The 25,656-nt window shown below is 41.0% G+C and overlaps 1 protein-coding gene across 22 annotated transcripts in view; it reads right to left on the bottom strand.

Moving 5' to 3' along the window:
- The window catches only part of SGMS1 (sphingomyelin synthase 1), a 330,390-nt gene that overhangs the window by 78,034 nt on the left and 226,700 nt on the right, over positions 1-25,656 (bottom strand). Inside the window, exon 1 of one of the 22 annotated variants that reach the window (XM_010832212.1) lies at positions 23,728-25,650. The exons of the other annotated variants lie outside the window; for them this stretch is intronic. The gene's annotated coding sequence lies outside the window, so the exon portion shown is untranslated. Of the gene's footprint in view, positions 1-23,727; positions 25,651-25,656 lie in introns of those variants that run through there. 22 annotated transcript variants of the gene reach the window in all.

Genomic DNA, 25,656 nt, shown 5'->3' with positions numbered 1-25,656 from the left:
CTCGATGGACCTGAGTTTGAGTGAACTCCAGGAGATGGTGATGGACAAGGAGGCCTGGCATGCTGCGATTCATGGGGTCGCAAAGAGTCGGGCACGACTGAGCAACTGAACTGAACAAGAAAATGCCTTTGCACTATGCCTGACACTCTCTGGCTCTGCTCTACCTCAAAAACTGAAAACACTTATCAGTTGTGCCAGTAAATCTTCTCTCTCTTACCACAGGTCCAAGAATCTCATAAAGGAGATCCAATGACAATGACTTTATGAAGAACTTGGAGCTGTCGCATATCCAAGAGATTGTGGATTGTATGTACCCAGTGGAGTATGGCAAAGACAGCTGCATCATCAAAGAAGGGTCACTGGTGTATGTCATGGAAGGTATGCTTTGTAACCATGTTCCCCTGACTTTCAAATACTCTTTCATCTCATCAGTCTGTATACGGATGGCAATGCATTACATGAAACAATTCCATTTTTCTTTTTGTTGTTGTTGCTGTGAAGCAGTTTGAAAAGAGGAAGAACACTGCTTAGACACAGTTGATCAATCGTTTGAAGTGTCTGTGTTTAGAATTATTAACGTGAGAATCTAGTATTTTTTCAGACATGGGGAAAGGACGATAATATGAAAGAAAGAGTTGCTATTTATCGCACTGAATAAGACCGCACACTGTCAGATCATTAAGGAAACTCACAAAGCTTCAACAGAAGTTCAAGTCTGTTTGGAAGTATTTTTGGTCATATAATCAAAGTGTCTTCAACTTTGCTTTTACATCCCAGTATATGACTACCTTTCCCAGTCATAGAGAATATTCTATTCTGTAGAGAATAGTCATAGGAAAATTCTCTTTCCTAGAAAGAGAATACTTTCAGTGTTTCCTATGTGTCTGACAGAGGTGGATCATAAAGGCTGGATGGTATATTAGCTGTAAGAGTAATACTTTTTTCATAAATCCTGTACAAATTAAGACAGAATCAATCTTCCTTGGGGGAAAAAAAAGTGAGGCATGTGCTGTAAAATTTTCTCAACGTGTATTTCTAACTTGAAACTTATAACGGCATGTTTTTCTTTTGGGGGAAGAAAAGAGCCTAAAATCATGACTGAATCAAGTGAGAAGAAAGTGAGTTCAGAGATGTCTGTAATAGAAGACAGACAATCCATTTGAAGGCAGTTAGTGTTTTACTGAAAGCATTCATGGCAGTGTCCTGTAACTGTCCGGTTTACAGGTCACTTAGGGGACGGGTGTATTTGGGCAAAACAACTGACTTTTTAGAGTTTCATCCAGCTTATGAAAAAGGAGATACTCTTTCTTTCTGGCCGTGGTTCTCCACTGGTGATGATTCTGTCCCCCAGGGACATCTGGTGATGTCTGGAGACATTTGGTTGTCAAAATATGGGCGAGGGTCGGGGTCGGGAGACTCCTGGCATCCTGTAGGTAAAGACCAGGGGGTGCTACTCAGCAGGGCAACGGCCCACAACCAAGAATGACCTGTCCTTAGTGCCTGTGCTCAGAAACCTTACTTTCTACCTTCTTTGCAGGACTGTTATGAAGTCTTTGTGGAATAAACTGTGTGGACGTGTAACGTAAAGTATAAAACACTGCAGAATAACAATTAGTATTATTATTTCTATTATATACTTGACTGTAAGAAATGTTCTTTCTACATGTCATTCACCTTTTAATTTTTTTTCGAGTCTTTTTTGATATATATCAGGCATTTGATATTCAAGTATTAATTTCTATCATTTTTTATTTCTTTGTAGTTTTCAGTTACCATTTTGTGTCAATGGTATCAAGTTTTTTTCCCCAGGCCAAAACTACATAAATGTTCAGCTAGGCTTTCTTCTGACAGAAACAAAATACAATAAATAAAAACACAAAGAATATACACTTGGCAGAGTTGGAGGAGAAGGAGGTGAAATCACAGGGCAAGTGTGTATTTGGGTAGTGAGCAGGAAGGATGAGGTAAATGAAAGAAATATACAGACGCCAAGTGGAGACTGTTAGTATAGAGACAAAATGTTAAGGGCTATTTAAAACAAATACAGCAAAAAAATTATGTTGCATAAGAAACTACTAACCAGAGCGCCAGTCAGAAGCTCTTTCCACCAAGCCTCATGCGTTCACCAACATTTACCGGAGCGCCTACCGCTTAATTGTTTTTTTAAGTTGCACAATACAGGGAGTTGATACACAATATACTGTGTGAAACCACTGTCTATTTCATAACCTACCCACTCACACAACATTTTCTGAGCAAGGTGAGACCCGAACCTAAAAGTATACCCAAATATTACCCACCCTGAAGTCCCCACAGGCAACGGGGCTTTTACAAACTCTTCCTCAAAGAATGAAAACATTTCCAGATTCCCTACAGAAACCTCGATGTCCGCTGACAGATGAATGCACAAAGAAACCGTGGTGCATACTTACAATGGAACACTACTCCGTCATAAAAAGGAATGCATTCGAGCCAGTTCTGATGAAGCAGATGAACCTGGAGCTTATTATACAGCGTGGAATAAGTCAAAGAGAAAAACAAATGTCACGTATTAACGCATATATACGGAGTCTAGAAAGATGGTGCCGATGAACCTGTGTGCAGGGCAGCAGGGACACAGGGAACAGATGTGTGGGCAAGGGCGGAAGAGAGGAGGGAGAGCGTGAGGTGAATGCAGAGAGCAGCATGGAAGCATATACACTGACATATGTAAAACAGACAGCCAGTGGAACCTGGCTGCATGACTCAAGGAACTCAAACTGGGGTTCTGCAATAACCAAGAGGTGTGGGAAAGCGTGGGAAGTGGGAGGGAGGTTTAAGAGGGAGGGGACATGTGTAAACCTATGATTAATTTATGGTGATGTATGACAGAAATCAAACCAATATTATAAAACAATCAATTAAAAATAAATAAATATGATTATATATATAAAAAAAACAAAAATCAGGTCAAGTCAACAAGAGGGAAAAAAAAAAAGGCAAAAAGGTCAAACTGACAAGAACACCTCATATCAGATGGATGATAAAAATCTAAAGATGCCAAAATCACCATCTGCCATTTACCAGGAAGATACACACTGAAGCTTTATTCTGTGTGTATGTGACAGGGGTGGGGTGGGGAGGTGTTATCATTCTTACTATTTCCTCACTCACTCCACATTTCCTTTTTAGGTTCAAAGGCTGATAAGGAAATCAGGAAATATCTGAGAAACTCTAGTACTGGGAGATAAGGAGGCATTGTTAAGCAATGATACACCAGAAACTCCATTTGATAAAGGCACCGAGTTCTGAGAAGAATTACTGGGGATAATTACACAGACTGTGGATCTGTTATCTGTCTCTCAACAAGAAAAAAAGATTCCCTGGGCAAAATGTTTTCTATTAGGATGGACATCCAGGATACAGGTAACCAAAGCGATGGCTGAACGGGCAGCTGAAAAAGATGTTGCAGATGAGCTGACAAAAGTCCCAAAAAAAGGAGAACCTTATTGCTCATATGTGTCCTCGGGAGACTGTGCTCAATCTTCCTTGAGCAAGGTACTGCCTACCCAAATGTCCAGATTCCTCACCTTTGCCCCCTGAGTCATACATCCTCTTTATACATAGACACGTAAAAACTGGAGGAAAAACGGTCACGTAAGGACATTCTCTGGGTTAAAGGGCAAAAATATTTATATTCCATTTTCACATCCTTCCTTTCTGAACTTTTTTTGGGGGGCCATGCCTTGTGGCATGTGGGATCCTAGGTTGCGAACCAGGGTTCAAACTCAAACTCACTTTGTGCCCCCTGAAGTGGAAGTGTGGAGGCTCAACCACTGGACCACCAGGGAAGTCCCTCTCAGAACTTTTAGAAGAAACTTGTTTTTCTTAAAAAAACTGGTCAGTTCCCATCTTATGGATAATATGAATCTCACAAGGTTTCTCATTTTGCTGTGCCCACCAGGAATCCCTGAGCCAAATCTAACAACTGGACTAGACGTGAAGATTCAGCGCTGATACTTAACAAGTCTGAGTGTGTGTTATGTGGATTCCAAAACAAAGTGTCACCAGCCACGTGAACTTCTTCTTCAGGAGAAATGAGAGTCAGGGTTGGTGACATGGGTGATGGCATAATGCTGGTTTTCCCCTGGTATGTTAGGTGCCTTCTGGACAGTATTTTATGACACATGACAGGGAAGAATTTTTCCCGACTTGATCAAGAACCACATCCACTAAGAAACTTCTCTTGTTATGCAATTATCGGTAACTTTCCAAGTGTGAATTTTCTCAGAAGGTGTGGTCTTTCAAGAGGTCTGTACAAATTCTGGGGCCAGGCACTATGAAATGCAAATAAAAATAAATCTGAGATTATATGAAAAAAACGTGCAACAGCAAAAAAAACTAGAGTTTTTTTTTTTTTTTTTAATAGCTGTCTATACATTCTGCTTTAAGTCATAGCTAATTTAATTTGAGAGGCAGGAAAGCAAGACAAGTTTGACCCCAGCGTTCAGGCTGTTAAGAGTCAAAGTTGCTCTTTTTCTAGGTTTTTGCTTCTCATTCAACACCAAATGGTTGACCAAGTTATGAGTGGTATGAACTTTTGTCTAGTGTTAGTTGCTTAGCCGTGTCCAACTCTTTGTGACCTCGTGGACTGCAGCCCACCAAGCTCCTCTGTCCACGGGATTTTCAAGGCAAGGATACTGGAGTGGGTTGCCATTTCCTTCTCCAAGGAATCTTTCCAACCCAGGGATGGAACCCAGGTCTCCTGCACTGTAGGCAGATTCTTTACTGACTGAGCTACAAATGAAACTGCTGCCTAACTAAAAAGCAAAAACAATGAAGTAATGTACCAAATTAACAAATCACGACATGAACTGATTACACTCTGTGAACTAATTATCATAAATAGAATAACACTGTAATCTGCATGGATTCCTTTTAGTTTTTACGTAACAGGAAGAGCTTGGCAGAAGCACTTGAGTTAGCTGGGAGTTTTGGCTCACGTCTAACTCATGAGCTTATCCCTCGACTCCAGGGATATCATGAGATAGCAAGCCATGTGCTCAGCTGTTCAGTTATGTCCGACTCTTTGCGACCCCATGGGCTGTAGCCCTCCAGGCTCCTCTGTCCAGGGAATTTTCCGGGCAGGTATGATGGAGCAGGTTGCCATTTCCTTCTCCAGGGGATTTTCCCAACACAGGGATCGAATCTGTGTCTCTTGTTCTCCTGCATTGGCAGGCGGGTTCTTTATCACTGCACCCCCTGGGAAGCCAGCAAACCTTGAAGTAATGGCAAAATCCATGCCCTGCTCACTCTAGCCACATGCTTACTTGTTTTTGTTGATTAGATACCAAATAACACCTTTATGGGTTACTGTGATGATTAGCGTCTTGAACGTCTACAACTCATCACGCAATTCATAATAAAAAGCATAGTAATGAGTTGGTAGGGTCCCCTGGATACCTTAAGCAATCTTAGACTAGATTAACCCCTCCCTCACAACATACTAAAGCATGTGGATGGCTAAGTAACCACTCACTGTCACTGACTGGAATTAACTAAGACCAGCCTGACAGCTCTGTTCCTGCTGGCAGATGTGCAATGCTTAACCAAGACTCAAGTTACATCCACTTCTAAACCTGTTTATGCAGGTTTACCTGTTTCTGTTATTACATAATTTAACAAAATATGAAGTAATAAATGAAATCTGAGTTTGAAAAAAGTGTGCTGTTGTTTTTATAAAACTAAACCGAATGCTTTAGAAACACCTGAAATATGCAAATAGCTAAAAATGACTGCTGAAAAATCAGGTGTCTTGGAGGTAAGACTCTAATGGGAAAATGTAACTTAAAATCTAGACGGATTCAGTACTGAGCTGCTTGGAAAGTCTTCATGTTCTGGCTTTAAAGAAATAAAGACTGGACATCATCGATGGCGCATCAGATTATGGTTTGTGAAGGAAAGACAATATGGAACACGAAACAGAGGGCTGACAGCCAAAGAAAACACTCTCAACACTAAATGAAAGACTAACCGATCCCTTTAGCATTGATATTTCTAAATTTAATAAAATGTTGATGGTAGGCATGTGTCACTTTTTCATTATCTCTACTCTCATATGATTAATCATCCAACTATGGGTCTTAACTGTACTTGAAAAAACCTTCCCTAAGGAACTAAACCAAGATCTGGACTTTCCCACTCTATTTTCTTCTTTCTTTGATAAAGAACTTGATCTTTATCTTTCCTTGATAAAGAACTTGAGCAAAAATGAAAGGGAGACGGCTGGCCTTGATGAAATCTCACCCCCTTTTCAGTAGTCATGTCCTCTGGAGGTTGCACGTTCCTGGGCTCTGAAGGACCCCGACTCCAGTACTCTTGCCTGGAAAATCCATGGACGGAGGAGCCTGGTAGGCTGCAGTCCATGGGGTCGCGAAGAGTCGGACATGACTGAGCGACTTCACTTTCACTTTTTACTTTCATGCATTGGAGAAGGAAATGGCGACCCACTCCAGTGTTCTTGTCTGGAGAATCCCAGGGACGGGGGAGCTTAATGGGCTGGCGTCTATGGGGTTGCACAGAGTCAGACATGACTGAAGCGACTTAGCAGCAGCAGGCTCTGTAGAGGGGGCTCTAAGGGCAGTCTGTCTGGAGGCCAAGGTTAAACACTGCCTCTTCTCTATCCTTTGCATTTACAACCCTCTGTATCTCAAGTCCAAGTCTGCTCAGCTAGGAGCTGGGCAAAGTAAAGCAAAGTCAACTCACATTACAAAGGTGTTTCTTTTCCCTAGGACATGGGCATTTCAGAAGATCTATCTATAAGTGGTATAAGCACTATCTATAAGCAGATTAAGAGTATACAAAAAGGAAGTTAAAACACAGGACTGTAGAGGGGGAGATATTTTGGAACCAGGGATAGCAAGGAACAGGTTAGTTTGAAAGTAAATGAGTTACGAAGTAGAAAGAACTAGATTTAAACTCCATCTGTGACTTTGGGAAAATTAACGTTTCTAGGTCAGTTTCCCTGTATGTAAAGATACAGACACCACCACCTACTTCATAGAATTAATTGAAATAAATAATTATAAAGTATCTATTACAGTCCAGGCATACAGTAGGTGCTCAATCAATCATAGCTGCTTTTAGTAGTATACTTCCTCACATCAAACCCTTCTAACAACCACATCCCCCAAATGGCATTATTTTTCACATCTTGCCTCCTTAAAGAACTCAAAAGATTCTCTTATAATTAGCTGGGTTCCCACACCTCAATGATTCCCTAAGCAAGAACTCAGGGGCTCTGTTAGAAAGCTATATATGGCAAGTTAACATTATTTACAAGACATACACTTGGAAATAATGCACAGTCTTGTAAAAATATGGGGCACTCAAAATGTGAACATCAGTTGATTTATTAAATTTACTCAAAATTTATGTACTATAATATCAAAAACAAACAAAACTCCCCAGAAAACAGTTCATCCTCTTTACATCAATACTCCCACAACCTGTTCTCTTGCAGTGAATCTGACCATCTAAGATACCTGATGCAGTTGCTAAATTTAGAGATTCAAATTGTACACTCTTTGCAAACAGCAGATCATCATCCTTGAGGTGCTGGTTCACTGCACACCTAGGTAAGAGCTCACTCAGGAGGGGTGCTCTGTGGGTACCAGGCAGGATACATGGTCACAAGCAGTGTCTGCTTATACTGTCCCTGCCCAATTCAAGAAAGGATCTTGCAGCTTGAAATCGTACACATGCACAATAAAGCACGATGAAAGCACTGAACGGTACAGGAAAGAGTAAGTATGGGACGGACCGGGTCCAATCCTTAAATGAAAGGCATTGGCCATGACACAAAATCAAAAGAGAAAGGGGAAAAGAAGAGGGCATAGCCAGCTTTAACAACATTCCAATGACACTCAAGGACACACACAGCTGATCACAGCTCACTCCCCTTCCATGAAAAGAGAAAATCAATTTCTAAAAGTTCTGAAGGACAAAGTGCCTGGGTGTACCTAGATGTCTACAACTCTCTGCCTCTATACACATGAGTTACCTTTTCCGGGTAAGCATCGACAACTCTACATTGCTTTGGTTTTTTCTGTGTAGGACAAACACAAGTTGAGAAAGCTTCCTTTCCCATTTGCCAAAGATCATAAGATGCAACAGCTGTTACCTAAGCAATCATTCAGGTTTCAAAGGTATTCAAGATAAATCTGTTATTGCTTTTAAAGAAAGAGCTTTTCCCTTCCACAGAAGTTAATCACTGACTCATAAAGGAGCCGCTAAAGGCAAATGAGTTTGGGGGCCTATGCAGGGATGATGGTGATGAAATTTGCCTCAACAAGTGATGTGGCATCTGAGAACTGTGATGCTGAATCATTTCACATCTCTTCAGTGTATGACTTCGGACTATCTTTTCCATGAACCAGATACTTTCAAAAGACTACACACAGAAATAATCTCACACCTGGACCTCACGTTCTGGTGTGCTAACAAATATTTTAGCATATAGTTAATAGCATACTGCATTTTTTCTCATCAATAAAAGAGGCAGGCTTGTTCCTTATTTCTCTACTCTCTCTGAGCTTCTTAAAAATGAAAAGCTCTTTGGGCAATAGTAATTACTCACTTGAAATAACAAAAATAAATATGTGTGTACTTCAAATGGAAATCCCGAAACAGACGATATAAACATAATCAGATTATTCACACCTCTACAAATGCAGGGAGCAGGCGTCTAAAGTATTTGCAGGGATAATCAGATGTTGAAATAATAAATATTGAAATGAAATTATCCTTTTAAAATTATCAGCTTTTCATTCAAAACAGTTTATAAAAGCACTGAATGGCAACTGTAACTTTTACAATTTTTAAATTGTTTTAACACTACAGAGTTGTTCAGTCCAAATGGGTTGCCCAACTTTTCTAAGCAATATGAAGGTAACACTTAGTACCCCAAACTGGTTTGGGATATCACAGCTGAGAACTTTTTGGCATCCCTTCTCAAAGGTGAGGTTCTGGTAAGTTCTTGACATGTCTTAGTAGCATGTCGTCTGTGAAATCAGCACATATTCTCAAAGTCAAGAATCTCCATTACTATCAAGCCACCACATGAAGAAATTAACTAAACAAGTTGAAAACCACCAACAGTTCTCTTTTGATATGGCAAGGGTTATTGAGGATACCTCGCAATCGCAGCTTGAGGAACATAAGATAAAAATGTATAATAATAATAATATTCAAGAAAGACAGTACTAAGCCCTAATATAATGAATTAATTCTAGCCAGGAGTTTATGTGAGCCAAATTATTCCAGAATAAGAAAAGAAATACTACTCATGGAGATTAAACTCTTAAAAGTGACAGGGTATGTGAAATGTCCAGAGAAGGCCTGTAGAGACAGAAAGTAGATTAGTGGTCATCTGGGGCTGGGGATGAGAACGGGGAGTAAGTGTAAAAGGGCAAAAGGGGTCTCACTGGGCCAATGAAAATGTTCCATTAACATAACTGGTTTATGGTGGTTTCTTAACTCAGTACATTAAAATTCTTTGAACTATACACTTAAAAGAGGTGAATTTTACATTATGTACAGTGTATAAAATATATCTCAGTATTAAGTTCGGTTAGGGACTGGGAAGTAACTAAGTAAGGATGTACCCACATCCTCAGTTGTGAGAACGTTCATCCTAGTACCTTCTAACAACCTGAATCTCATAAGAGGAAAGTTAGTTATAGTAATTTCACATAGTAAAATACATGCAGTTACTGTAAATGGCGTAGGGATAAGTGGGCAACGATCTAAATGTCCATTAATGAAAGCAGTACACTGGAAAAACCATGGTACAGTCATCCTCTGAAGTAGTACAGTTCATACTAAATTATCAGTCAGAATACACGTGTTAGATGATATACAATACATAGAGAAGTATGTCCAGCACATACTAAGTGAAAACGTGCCTTGCAGAACAATACATATAGTAGGACATTAAGAAATGGATGTGAATTATCTATGCCTGTGCATGTGTTTGCATGTATATTTGGGAAGATAAATAACAAGCTGTTCACAATGCTTCATTAGCCCTTGGAAGTAGAAATGGGGAGAGAGGATTTTCCATCAAAGTTCAAGGAAGAAATTTAGAAGTAAGTGCACCAAAGTGCTGAAAATGGATGTCACCGGATACATAGGATTTAGATGTTTTTCTTTTTTAATGTTCTTTTTAACTATCTTAATTTTCTTATTGAAGAGGAAGGTTGATATAGTAGTAGTCAAGAGATGCTGCTTCTGCTGCTAAGTCGCTTTAGTCGTGTCCGACTCTAGCGACCCCATGGACTGCAGCCCACCAGGCTCCTCTGTCCATGGGATTTTCTAGGCAAAAGTACTGGAATGGGGTGCCACTGCCTTCTCCGAGTCAAGAGATGACCCAGATTTAAATCCTGGCTCCTCTGTTTATTGCTGTGAGATCTTGAGCAAATTACTCAACCACTCTGTGCCACAGCTTTTCGTCTCCGTAATCCAAGGATAATAATAGCACCTACACTATAGTTTATGAGGATTAACTAAGTATATGATATACACAAGGCACTCAGAGTACAGTACGTAATAAGTATTACCTGTTAGCACTTAGCATATATATAAATACATCATTAGTTAGAAAAAAACATGAAAAGAAAGTTTACTTTTGTGGGGGAAAAGAAAGAAGTATAAAATCACATGCACTGGTGTGTGTGTGCACACGTGCATGCGTGCTCAGTCTCTTCAGTTGTGTCCAACTCTTCGCAATATGGACTACAGCCCGCCAGGCTCCTGTATACACCGCTATATTTAAAATGGATAACCAACAAAGACCTACTGTGTAGTTCATGGAACTCTGATCAAAGTTATATGCCAACCAGGCACATATGGATGTGAGAGTTGGACTGTGAAGAAAGCTGAGCGCCGAAGAATTGATGCTTTTGAACTGTGGTGTTGGAGAAGACTCTTGAGAGTCCCTTGGACTACAAGGAGATCCAACCAGTCCATTCTAAAGGAAATCAGTCCTTAATATTCATTGGAAGAACTGATGCTGAAGCTGAAACCAATACTTGGGCCACCTCATGTGAAGAGTTTACTCATTGGAAAAGACTCTGATGCTGGGAGGGATTGGGGGCAGGAGGAGAAGGGGACAACAGAGGATGAGATGGCTGGATGGCATCACCGACTCGATGGACATGGGTTTGAGTGAACTCCGGGAGTTGGTGATGGACAGGGAGGCCTGGCGTGCTGCGATTCATGGGGTCGGAAAGAGTCGGACAAGACTGAGCGACTGAACTGAACTGAACTGGTTGAGAATGGATACATGTATTATGTATGGTGAATTCCTTCACTGTTCACCTGAAACTACCACAACATTGTTAATCAGCTATATGCCAATGCAAAATGTTTGTGGGGTTAAAAAAAAAAATCACACACACTGACTTTTTGTTCCACTGCTGCAAGTATGTTCAATATGAGTATGTGATCAGGATGTATCAGGCACTGATCGAAGTCTGGACTGTCATCAGAGCCTGCTGACCAACAATGATGTAATCAACCTCCCTGTGAACCACACGGAGGCCAGAGGCTACCTGGGAGGGAAGCTCCCAAATGCCCTGGCTCAATGTGTTGTGACGAAGTTTTAATGCGGCTGCCGCCAAGGCAACTTTGCTGTCTCACAGTGGCGATAATTAGCCTGTGTGACCAGACCCAGTGGCAGAGGACTCCAGAAACACAAACGCCCCAATATAAATACTTTTGCCTATAATTGACCTCAGTGGGACTCGTAGCTTCATCTCGAGACGTACAACATAAACCAGGGTCAATTATCTGACACTTGAGGCAGCAATGGGAAAAATCATTAACTATCACATTCTAATAGCAGAGCACATCTCTGCCTTCCTGAAAAACAGCAAGTTCTGAAACCCGATGTTGTAAGAGGTCCATTCAACGTCAGCAGACCCAGACTGTTACTGGCAGCTGCTCTCTCCATCGGCACATACCAGAAGCTTCCTTAGAGGAAGGACACGTATTTCTCCAGTGATGACTATCTACCGAATTCATCTACTTCTCTCAAAATTCTTTGATGTAGGTCTTTTAACCTCTGCTTTTACAAACTAAAAAAACAGGGGCTTGGAGAGAGTGTATTCCCTATTTGGGAACAGCCCTGAGGGGCAACACAGAATCAAATGCAGAAATTTCCATTTTCAAAGCCTCTGCTTTCCCACTCACTGCACATCTCACTAGCTTCATTCTCAAGTGGGTCATATTTTTTATTTCAACTGCAAAGCATTCCTCCAAAAGGTGTATAACCACCAAAACTTTACACCAGTTAATCAAAAATATCCCACAAAAGTTCTGCATTTTCTCAAAGCATCTTTTTTTTACAATGGTAACTGTTGATATTAATATTTTATTTTTCATTTGTTTAATTTATCTAAGGCCCACTTGATGCCTTTTGACAAGGCACCAAGTTCTCTCACCTGCCAACCCACCCTCACTGAGTGGAACAAAACCACAGACATCCCTGATTTTACAAACTCATTTTTCAAAGTAGAGTCCATTTGCCTTATTCATTTATCCTCCTGTATAAAATGTCAAAGACAAATTTACAAAAGAATTTCTGTCAGCCTTATTTAGTCAACTTGATTAATAAGCTAAAGCTGGAGATACAAAGTGGATTACAATGGTACAAAACCATTGTGCCCAAGAAATCATTTGAGAGCTTCCCTTTGTCACAACCAGGAATTTTTAAACATCTCCATTTATCTTTCATTTCGATATCCTGTTTAGAAAAGAAAAGTGCCATTATCAAACTACAAAAAAATTTATCTGGTTAAGACCAATTAATGACATCATCACTTATTTCAGCAGTCTGCACTGAAAGGAGGGCTTAATGAGCACCATGATCATCCAAAACAACAATGGCTAGTTCTCTAAATGTTCTGATGTCCAATTATTTTTGCACTGAATATCACTGAACAGTTGCAGAAGTCAAAGCGTAGCATTAGCTTTCTCAAAAATAAATCCGTCTTCTATTGTAAGGCTCTTATTTCAGTAAATTCTGCTTAACAGAATCAACTGCCTTCATGGAACTATGAAGAGTAAACAAAGCCATTAGACATCTCATCTTAGGTCAAATGGTTTGAAGAAGAGGCCAGGATCCTACTGGAAATTAAGATTTATTGATACTTTTCAAGGAGTAGCATTGTAGGTCAAACCAAGAAAATACTGTACCATAATACTGCCCCTTACAGGATACCGTTAAAAGGTTTTCTGTATGTGTGAAAGTATGAAGTGTATATTATATTTATATATATATATAAACTTTTAAGAAATCCTTAAAAGCTTCTCTGGAGATATTTAATTAAATAAAGAACTAGTGAAATAAATATTTTCCTTGGATACAGGCTGAGTCATAATTTATATTATATATATAAAACAAGCCTTTATACACTCAATTCTTGTTAACCAGAATCTTTTTAAATGTTCAAATGAGAAGTCTGCTCTTTGAAGAAATTTGGAGAGCTATCCATTCTTGATCTCTTCATGATTTTAAAAGTAGATTAAAAAAGATTGTTTTGGTGACACTCCATTCCCAAGAGAATAGATACGATTCTGACTGGCCAATGGACAGGGAACCATGTGAACACAAAGAAAGAAGAGGTTGGTTCCAGTGAACTTGGAGCCCGTTCACTATTTCCACATTCAATATTCTATAAAATTTATCATGAGATAAATAATATATCATTACCTTAGAACCACACCTGCTGTCTAGAAGGTAAATGAAGAGGGGTCACGATGGTAGGAAATGAAGTGCTTTGGCCACTAGGGATATACGTAGGTCAGGCATGCACACATCAAGCTGACTAGAGCATTCTAAAGTCAACCCTTCACTCAAGCTCATTATTCCTGCTCACCTCTTACTAGAATTTCTTGCTACTCCTGGTCTCCATCCATAAATTCAACACACGGTGTTTCATTTCAGGAACTGTGCTGGGTGCTGAGATACAGAAGTGAGAATTACCCATGGTGTCTGGCCACCAGGAATGATCTCATCAAGTGGCCAAATTTGGCATTTATAGTTATGGCTGTTCATTAGCTCACCTGCTCTTAAGAAACCCAATAAATTACTGAGGACCTAGGCAAATTTGGAGGTTGGAAGGACACCAGTACCCATTACTCCTTCTGAGTGGTCTTGGTGTGTCAGATGGCATGGGGCTTCCAGGGCTAAGAAGACACACTCTCCCAAACCACGACTACTAGGACTTAAACACAGCACAAAGTATGGCCAACTTTTCTAAATTTCCACCCTTCTTTAATTTCTTAAAAAAAAAAAAAAGTTTGATATTCCTTACAGCAACAATGTTTTTAATGAACACTGAAAGACAGGATATAACAGGAGAAAAAATATTTGCAATACCTATATAAAAGGACTAATTTCCCTAATTTAAAATGAGCTCATATAAATCAATTTGACAAAGATAAAGAACCCTATAGGGAAGAAGAGGAAAAAGAGGAGGGGGAAGAGGAAGAAGATAGTACAACATAAAGCACAAGAACGGACAATTTACAGAAAGAAATTCAAATGCTCAACAAACCTATGGGAAGATATTAAACTGTAATTAAAGATAAGTAAGTGAATACACAGATAACATTTTTAACTTATCAGATTGGCAAAACTGTTAAAAGTCTGGTGATTTACAGGGGCTGGGAGCAGAAGATTGAGAAGGATACAGCCTTGGTAAAAGATAACAAATCTCTGTAGCCTTTCTGGAGTACAATTTGGTAATGTTTATCAAAGTTAAACACCAGGCCACTTCACCTGTCTTATGAGAAACCTGCATGCAGGTCAAGAACCAACAATTAGAACTGAACATGGAACAAGGGACTTGTTCAAAATTGGGAAAGGAGTACATCAAGGCTGTATATTGTCACCCTGCTTATTTAACTTTGAATATATTCAGAGTACATCAAGCAAAATGCTAGGCTGTATGGATTACAAGCTGGAATCAAGACTGCCAGAAGAAATATCAACCTCAGATACATAGATGATACCACTCTAATGGCAGAAAGAGAAGAGGAACTAAAAACCCTGTTGACGAAGGTGAAAGAAAAGAGTCAAAGAGCTGGCTTAAAACTCAACATTCAAAAAACTAAGATCATGGCATCTTGTCCCATCACTTCATGGCAAATAAAAGGGGAATAAATGGAAACCATGACAGATTTTACTTTCTTGGGCTCCAAAATCACTGTGGACAGTGACTGCTGCTGCTGCTGCTGCTAAGTCACGTCAGTCGTGTCTGACTCTGTGTGACCCCATAGATAGCAGCCCACCAGGCTCCCCCATCCCTGGGATTCTCCTGGCAAGAACACTGGAGTGGATTGCCATTTCCTTCTCCAATGCATGAAAGTGAAAAGTCAAAGTGAAGTCGCTCAGTCGTGTCTGACTCTTAGCGACCCCATGGACTGCAGTCTACCAGGCTCCTCCGTCCATGGGATTTTCCAGGCAAGAGTACTGGAGTAGGGTGCCACTGCGACTGCACCCATGAAATTAAGAGGCAATTGCTCCTTGGAAGAAAAGCTATGACAAACCTAGACAGTGTATTAAAAAGCACAGACATCACTGCCAACAAAGGTCCATGTAGTCAAAGCTATGATTTTTCCCATAGTTATGTAGGGATGTGAGAGTTAAACTATAAAGGCTGAGTGCTAAAGAACTGATCCTTTTGAACTCTGGTGCTGGAGAAGACTCTTCAGGGTACCTTGGACAGTGAAAGTGAAAGTCACTCAGTTGTGTCTGACTCTTTGCGACCCCATGGACTATACAGCCCATGGAATTCTCCAGGCCAGAATACTGGAGAGGGTAGCTGTTCCCTTCTCCAGGGGATCTTCCCAGCCCAGGGATCGAACCAAGGTCTTCCACATTGCAGGCAGATTCTTTACCAGCTGAGCCACCAGGAAAGTCCAAGAATACTGGAGTGGGTAACCTATCGCTTCTCCAGCAGATCTCCCCAACCCAGGAATCAAACTGGGGTCTCCTGCACTGCAGGCAGATTCTTTACCAGCTGAGCTACCAGGAAAGCCCTTACAGCAAGGAGATCAAACCAGTCAATCCTAAAGGAAATCAACCCTGAATATTCACTGGAAAGGTGATGCTGAAGCTGAAGATTCAATACTCAGGCCACCTGATATGAAGAGCTAACTCACTGGAAAAGACCCTGATTCTGGGAAAGACTGAGGGCAGGAGAAGACAGGGGCGACAAGGGATGAGATGGGTAGACAGCATCACCAACTCAATGGACGTGCATCTGAGCAAACTCTAGGAAATAGTGGAGGACAGGGAAGCCTGGCGTGCTGCAGTCCATGGGATCCCGAAGAGTTGCACACAACCAAGTGACTGAATAACAACAAAGTTAAAAGTGCACTTATTCTCTGACTTAGCAATCTCACTATTAGGAACGTAACCTACTGACATATCAGCAGGATGTTTATTTACAAAAAGGCAAACTACAGTAACTCCACTAGGTAACCACAACTCCTCCCCACAAATACCCGGCAGTTACTAAACTAGCTAGAATTAAGACATAGTAAAATCAATTACTACACACCCATAATGTGGAGAAATAATGAAATCTTAACCATATCATATTAAAGTGAATAAGGAAGATATCTGTATGTTGATGGGAAAGAGCTCTAAAAAAAAATAAAAAACAACACACACACACACACACACACAGGAAAAATACCAAAAATAGTACAGAAAATGTGTCATTGAATCCTTTTATGAAAAAAATGTGAAAAGCAGAGACAGATACAGATATACGCCAAAAGCATTTTTCCCCTGGAAGAAATCACAAGAAACGTAACAGCTGCATTTGAGGAGAGGCTTTTCCTTCTCTTTTTGTACCTTTTGGTGCCATGTGTATGCTAGCCACATACCTGCACTGGGTTTTATTTATCTTCAACATCAACATGGGTTACCTAAATGTAAGATTATGGGCAGTTATCTCTCTATACATTGTTTTTCAAAAAAAATCTAATTTTTAAAAAATTTAAAGTCTGAACCTCCGAAAATATATTTAATGAGCTAAACATTTCTTTAGGAGAATTCTCAGGGAGAAAAACACACCAAAATAAAAAGTTACGTAGAGAAAATGAAAGCAGCACAGAGAGATCAAGTATCAACTTGCGTTCAAGGTAAAGGCTGGGTATTTGTCCCTTTCAAATGTTTCAAACAAAATGATAAATTATGCATTGCATGGGGTTAGGGAGCAAGAGACTGCCATGAAATGTAGTAGTTCAAAACCATGGAACGCAGAAAGCAACCTGGGGGGAAAATCTTTAAAAAGCTTTTCTGGAAGGTCTGTTCTTCCAAATTCACAAGAAAGCAGTAAAAAAAATGCACTGCTGCTGCTGCTGCTAAGTCCTTCAGTCGTGTCCGACTGTGCGACCCTACAGACGGCAGCCCACCAGGCTCCCCCATCCCTGGGATTCTCCAGGTAAGAACACTGGAGTGGGTTGCCATTTCCTTCTCCAAAAAAAAAAAATGCACTAGCAACCAAATAAAACACCCAGTACAGACAAAAACATAACCCTATATTATACTGTGACATCCTTTGGCAAATATTTATAAAGCCTCAGAGATAAATCTCAAATTGAATTATTTCACATGTTATTATAATTCAGAGGATGAGATGGTTAGATAACATCACTGACTCAGTGGACATGAAACTAAGCAAACTCCGGGAGACAATAGAGGACAGAGGAGCCTGGCATGCTGCAGTCCATGGGGCTGCAAACGTGATTTAGCGACTAAACAACAATTATAATTCTAGTTAGAACAAACATCTTCACATGCATTAAACAAAAAGCATGGGATGTCATCTGGTTGGATGACATTTCATAAATGGCACCAACTCTTGATTATCCATGTATTTATCCAAGGTTTAAGAGGCAAACAATAAAAAAGAAAAGGAAAGAAACAATCTTCAGCACTCTTAGTGTTAAGTCTCTATATGGATAACATAGGTAATCACACTATATAGTGTTCAAAGCCTGAGGATGTTAATTACTGCCCATGCAGCATGGGGCTGCCAAGGAGCACAACAGACCCAGGAGGCACAGGGCCTTCCTCCCAGCAGTGTCCTTCTGGCGTCTTCTACCAACAGTGGTTAACAACATCATGCAAGTGAGCTAGTGAAAAAATGTGTCAGGGGTCCAGACCCATTTTTGCAGATCAGGCAGTAAAGTGTGAGCTTGTGACTGGCAAGCCGTAAACTGATAACTGGCATAAGGAGGGGGAAAAGCCCACCCTTTTCTCAGAACTTTCTTCTTTCATTCAATCAGGGCTTAACATTCTGCAATTCTGTCCCTGTTTGCATGACCTTAAACTTACCAATATTCTCTCATCCTCAGTTGCTCACTTCTAAAATATATATATATATATATATATAATTTTGCTATCTATAATATAGCGCTGTGAGGATTAAGTTAAGCTAGCATAGGCAAAACACAAATCCAGCACCCAGCCCACAGTACCTGACATGCCTTCAGTTATCCACACCTGGCACTCTGACACACAGAGAACCTGAGCCCTACTCTGCTGAGTACTCCAGGCTCCAAAGATCAGGAGATCTGTTCAGAAAACAAATACAGCTAAAAAGGGAGACAAGAAAAATCCAACATTTCTATTCCTCACTTTTCAAGTTATTCTCTCAACAAAACTCTAAGTAACAGTCATAGAAGGGCAGAAGGTAAGAAGTTCTATGATTTGTTGATTGTATTAAAACTATTTCCCCACTTAGATGAAAAGTACTTTGGGGGAAAAAAGTGTGGTTCTCCCTAGAGGATCTCCTGGTTAGATTAGACCCGTGTAATTAATTGTAAGCTTAAATTCCATGTCGTGAAAAAAAGGATTTTTTTTAGAGTATGAGGGAAGGAAGAAAAAGAACAGTAGGGAAAGGTACTCTCTCGTAGGTCAAGAATGCCATCACCCTGCCCCACTCCATCCCTTCCTCACATAAACGTGGTCACCAAATCCCACCGATTCTACTCCACAGATTTTTCCTAAATGGAACACGTCCCCTCCTGCTGGGAACCACTGTCGCTGCCTACACCCTGGCCTTCAGAGGGGGTCATGTGGGTGATTACAATCCAGGGAGATGTAAGATCCTCCCTGCCATCAGAGCTTCTCGGCTTAAAAACAAAATTGTATAATGTTATTTAATCGCCCCCGTGACACCACCATCGTCCTATAGGAGACCACTCTACCTGCCTCTGAATTTTGGTCTGCCTCAGTGGCTCAAGGAACCCCAAAGTGCCGGGCTTACACAACAGCTGTGAAGGAAAGAGACAAGGCCCAACCATGGTGAATACTGCTATGCAACACAGTGTAGATAATGAAACACACAGTTTAGATCAGCACTCTCCACAGGGACTTCGTGTTATGAAAAACAGCCAAATGCTCTAATTATGACTCCTAACCATACGCCCATTCACTTGGTGAACATATATTTATCGAATACTTTCTTTCCGCTAGGTGCAAATTTACTATTATCATAAATCATCACATGAGTCAGGACAGTAGTGGGCTCAGTGTAGAAAATCTGAGATTAGAATAAATTTTAAAATATTGGGAGAAAAAGTCAAAGCTGACAGCATACCAAGAATTGGTTTCTCTTCTATAATACCAGGAATTACATTTCTGTAAAATCAGTGTCTAGTATTTTTAGTTGCCAGGGCATGTTCTTTTCAGAGGCCTCTGCTTTTCCCTAGTTGGGGCCAAAATGACAAACTGCAGGGATTCTGAGAAGCTAGCCCTTGTGATAAGTAGGCTCATCCAGACATTTATTTATGAGACCCTAATGAACTCCCCAGAATGTTCCTACCCTGGTTCCCTATCTCCGGGCCCTCCCCTCTCCTGCTCTTGTTCTTACTCGTGTTAAGATAGTCCTAGGTTCCTCATCCTTCCTACCCTCTAGGAGAAAGTGAAAAGTGAAAAGTGAAAGTGAAGTCACTCAGTCATATCCGACTCTTTGCAATCCCGGCAAATGCAAACATATTCTTAAAAAAAAAAAGAAAGAAAGAAAGGTTTTCTGAGAAACACATCTTCCAGAGAATGTACTTTAGTAAGTTGCAAACCAATCTGTTAAAAACCTAAACATGTACCCACTATATGCCAGGGACCCGAAATACCTAGATGCTTGTAACACAGTCCCTGCCGCCAAGGACTTCTGGTTCCTCTCAAGAGAGAAACACAGAAAGCAATCTGGTAAGTGCTATACAGAAAACCGCACGATTGTGCGTGCCTGCCGGGGGCCACCTTAGAGGCCACCTTATATATAACAGCCGTCTCTATCAACAGATACCAGTTGTGTCGGCCCTGGGCTAACAGATCCATCCCTCTGGTCCCCAACTCTGCTCTGCAGAGTCACAGGGAATCAGCCTGCTGGATTCAACCAACAGGAGGCAGTGGCGGAAGACTGGAGAGCAGAGCGTACAGCAAAGTGGAAAACCTCTCACCTTTCTATCTGCTACTATCTGCTGGTATCTTGGGTTCTCCTCTGGGGCTTTGGCTCTTATCTGCCCGTGAGCTTCAGTAACAGCCTCCACCACTAGTCCCTCCAGCCTGAGGACAGTAGTGACTTCTGGCTGGGGCTAATCTCTGGGTTTCTTCCTTGGGCTTCTGCTGTACCATTACCAACGGAGGAACTTCACTAAATACCCTCAACTGTAAACAAAACAGCTTCTGTTTTCCTACTTAGTCCCTAACGAACCAGTTACATTATAATGTGCTGATAATTCACCTTGACTCAAAAGCAGTCATGCTCTGCTGGAATTCAAAATTGAAACTGGAGGAAAACTATGATGTTCAATAATATATCTTCATTTGGCCTAAAAGACTCAACTGCTAGATCCTAGAAATGTTTTGGTTTATATAGGAATTCCCTGGAGACAGAGCCAGTCCATAAGAAAATGGATCCAATCCTTTCTTATGGCTGAATCATCTTCCTGGGGTGAATTGATGAAAATGTTCTGTATCAGCTCCACCCCACGATGGCAGCCACCAGGCATGTAGCTCCTGAGTACTTGGATGTGGTTAGCATGACTAAGAACAGAATGTTGCATTTAATTGTATTTAAATATTCACAAGTGGCCAGGGGCTACAGTGTTGGCCAGCAGAGGTCTAGCACACGGTCATCTCTATCGTGGGGAAGGACTCCTGCTGTGGGTGCTTTTGTGGACTTTGGTGGGGAACAGGTGGCACAGAGAGAAGCACAGTAACTGTAGAACTATCAGCCCTTTTGTTCATTCTATTCACAGGGTAAAAATCTAACCACCTCTGGCCTACCTTATCCCCAACCACAGGAGCACACAATTTACTCTGAGACCTTGGTGAACAAATTTTTTAGAGAATAAACCTCTTTTAAACACAATGACAGCTTGAGAATGAAGGTCTGGAGGAAATGTGGGTTGTTGAGAAGTATAGGCTTCACTCCAGTAAGAGAAGGAGCTCTGGAATTGTTGCTCTTTTCCTATTTTCTTGTTCCCTACTTTTCAACCCAATGGGAACTACGCCATGCTTACTCCACCCCATGCTAATTTCCTACTGTCCCAGCCCGATCATTACTCTCTTTCCAAGACGATTCCTCTAGAGCCTTCCTGGGACTGTGCCGTTGCCACATGACATACCTTCGTCTATCCTGGCGCTGCTGCAATTGTGAAGGACATTCCCTTTGATATAGACCAGCCATGACTAACTTCTGGGTTAGAAACATTCCCTTTCACATCTCTGACCTTTACATGGACATCATCAGCGTAAATGACATCAGGTTCCTGCTTCTCCTGAGAATTCTGCTTCTGGAAGTAAATGTTAAAGATTTAAGAAGGTGACTCTCCCAGGCTGGTAGACTGGTATTATCCAACCATGCCTCAACAGCACACAATCATTTCCTATCAACAGTACTTAACTTCAGGGAATTGCTTCAGTATATCTGTGGAAATATAATAATATTAAAAGGATAGTTTTATGTGAATAGACTTTACAAGTACCACAGCTTTTGGAACCCAAATGCCCCCAAAGAACCGGCCATGTTATCCTGAGAACCAAATAGAAGTATGCTTTATAAATCTACAAGAATCTTAGCCATACTAAATCACACTGCAAAATGCTACTGTGAAATGCTGGCTATGAACTTCTTTGACTGGGGACTTTTGTAATTGTTTAGTAATCTGTGCCATCTAAATGAGAATTAGAGGATAAGCTAACTAGCAAAGCAGGAATTAGTTTACACTGTGGTTGTAACGATAACAATGTACTCTAGTTAGCTTTATTCATGTTTATGTGACTTACTAACAAGAGACCACTGCATTTCCAGCATGATAAAGCACTGTTATATTTCTTCTCACCATTTTCAAAAAAGCAAAAAACATACTACCATTAGGATGGGCATCTCCTTCTTACGTTGCTGATCATACAGAAAAGGGTACTCAGGGCAAAGACAAACACTGGAGAAGCCAGCTAGTCTCCACAGAGTACCGTCATCTTGGTGTGGACTTGCCACAGTTCAAGGCTGACCCCTGAACGTTGCAATTCATAAATGTGGTGATCAGGAGATGGCTTAGCCTAACCACACTCAGGGTGACATTCAAGTAAAAACGTCAATTTAATACCATCAATGTAGACTAGATGTTGGATGCTGATATGTGCTGATCCTATGTCTCCGGAAAAGCATAATTCACGAGGAACCGAAAGTATAATCACAAGAATGCACCATGGGCACAGAAGGGCTTCTGTGGCTTCCTGTGTGGCCTGACACTGCACATGAGTGTTCAGGTAGGCTCAGGGATGTTCAGTGATGACAGCAAGATTACAGTCTAAGTCAGGTTTGGAACCTAACCAATTGATGTCAACCCACAGGTGGCCCCACCATTGGGGTAAGATCCATAGGCAGATCCAGTGATGCTATATGAGGGGCAGGGGACCTTCTCGGATAGAAAGGCCAACATGACCTCTCCAAGTTTCACTCCACTGAACTCCCCTTCAAAGGGATCCTTTTTCAGACTAAGATGTCAGTACCTTTGACTAAGTTATAATTTTCCCCTAGAAGTCATTTAATCTCTTTACTTACTTCACCTATCTTTTCTGTGATCCATTCATTATAGAGTATTTTACAGTTTCTTTTGGGGTCTCATCTTTTAATTCAGGTCAGAAAGCAGAAGCGATCTCCTTGCTGGCCCTCATTTATGGTATGCACACAGGGAGATGAAGGTTTTAGGAAGTTCAGGGAAGGGGGATGGACTGCTTTAAAACAAACAACCGCACTCACAACTTATACTGAAAGACGTACACTTTTTAAAAATCATTAAATGACAAAAGTGCAAACTAACAGGCCCTAGACGTGGAGGGTGAGCTATGCTGTTGCACTCTACTTTGACATTTTAAATCTCTTTGTTCCTTTTATGTCTAACATTTGTTGGGGTCTTTTGGTGAGATTCTAGTTTCAAGACTCAAAGAAATCTATCTTTAGATCTGTTGACTCAGCACAAGGTTCAAAGTTGGATTTTGGTACCCACTACTGCACAGTTTCACTAAGCTGATGCCCAGGGGCCTTGGCAAACCCATAATCAGCCTTCCAACACTTTCAACAACACTTTCAGCAGCTTATGGAATTTTCTGGTCCCACCCACATAGGAGAAATCAAAATGATATATATAAAGACGTACCTACAAAGTGGAGCAATCATCTAAGCTGTCTCAAGAACTGTGGTCACTGGTACTATCTAAAATTGTGATGCCTCAGTTAACCTCACTTAGTTTATTATTAACCTGACTTTCCATTTGGCTTGAATATCAAACTCTTGCCTTCTGACCCCACAGAGGTATGCAATTTTGTGTAACCAGTTCAAGATTCTCCATTAGAATCATTGAGCTTTCACCAAAACTGCTTACCAAGCAACTCAAGGGCAGCTGGAGACCACGAGGGTCTGGAACACCACCTTCTATTTCTGTACCATCAGCAGAGTTAAGCAAGCTTGAAGGTTAGCTTAATGAAAGCCTCCGAGCACTAACAGGGTTTAGTCTGTGTTAAAATTTCTCCTAAGTGTAAGCTGGTCCTCAAGTGGCTGCTGCACTTCACCTCAGGGCTGCCATCGCTCTTGTGGTGTAAGCCAGCCACGAGTTCTCCCCACCGCTCCAGGAGGAACGTTTCCTGATACCCACAGAGAGGCCAGCTGTCGGGGACTAACACCTCTTCCATCTAAGGGCTCAGCTCACGTGTTTATGTGAGTTTTAAACAATTCAGTTCCAATGCAGTGAGGATTGTGAGAAAAAAGTTAGGAAGCACCCTCTCTTTAAAAAAACCCCACTAACTTCCACTCTCCAACCTGAGTAAGAGCCCCTTTCTAACTCAGGGAACCTTTCATTGCTACCTCCTTGAAAGCTGAACATTCCTACAAAGCATTCTGCTTTTACAACGTAGACAGCAAGTGGGTTATATACACTTGGGGATCTTTCAGTCCAAACCTTCTCTCTCTCTCACACACACACAGTGAAACTTGTAAGTCAAAGACATTAACTTTCAACTGATTTTAGGGATATGCTAAAGAAACCTGCTCTAAATCACACAGCTAGTTAAACTGGAAGGGCTGAGACTCAAGCACAGACTTATCAGATTCTCAAACCACCATAATCTCTCTCTCCCTGGAATGGAGCAAGTGATACTTTACTGTGTCACTGCTGATAAAACGTATATGCTGTACACATCTGCAGATTTCAGAATACGTTAACTCTCAAAGGCCCTTTCATAAACATACTCTTCAAGCTACTTTGTGATGTTGCTAAAGCCAAGGTCAGTACTCAGATTTCACAAAGAGAAACACATATATTGAAGAGGTAAGCCAGGGTCTCTCAAATGTTGGCACTCTCGACATGTGAAAAGGATAACTGTCAGTTTGGGACCGTCCTGTGCGTTGCAGGATGTCCGCAGCATCCCTGGTCTCTACCTGCTAAATACCAGCAGTACTCTTCCCACCCTAGCTGTGTCCATCAAAACTGCGACCAAATGTCTCCTGAGGGGTAACTCACACACCATGGAGAGCCACCGTGTTAAGTTAATGGCCTGGTTAAAGACTGCACTGAAAACCAGAAAAGAATCCCACTAAATCTGAGTTTAACGGAGACCTCTTTTATACCAAGCTACAATTCCTTAAGAGAAAGCACTTAGCCTGGATGAAGTATCTCAGAATTCAGAAGTGATCACCTCTCAGTATATGATTACTGTCTCTAAGCTGTTACACTATGGCATGCATCCTTAGCATCTTTAACCACTCTTCATAGAGTTTCTAGACCCTCGCCAAAAACCTGATTACTCCATTCTGGACACATACTTAAACATAAACCCAGAAATCGGCACAACACTGCCATAGGAGAAAAAGCAGTAGCAACAAAGAAGACTAAAACACGGCACACACGATTTCTGGTCAGGCTCTGTTTTTAAGCAGTTGGGTTGAATAATCCAATTTGATCCTTACCATCTTCAACAGCCGTGTGATGGAAGTAGTATCACCTGCATTTTATGAATGAAGAGACTGAGGCAAAGAGCACTCAAATAACTTGTCCAAGATCAGGCTCTAAAATCCCTGTTCTGAACCAGTA

The sequence above is a fragment of the Bison bison genome, unplaced genomic scaffold (assembly GCF_000754665.1).
Source record: "Bison bison bison isolate TAMUID 2011002044 unplaced genomic scaffold, Bison_UMD1.0 scf7180017860456, whole genome shotgun sequence".
Taxonomy (NCBI): Eukaryota; Metazoa; Chordata; class Mammalia; order Artiodactyla; family Bovidae; genus Bison; species Bison bison.
The sequence above is the reverse complement of the archived record's forward strand: the minus strand, read 5'-3'. Positions and strand labels throughout refer to the sequence as shown.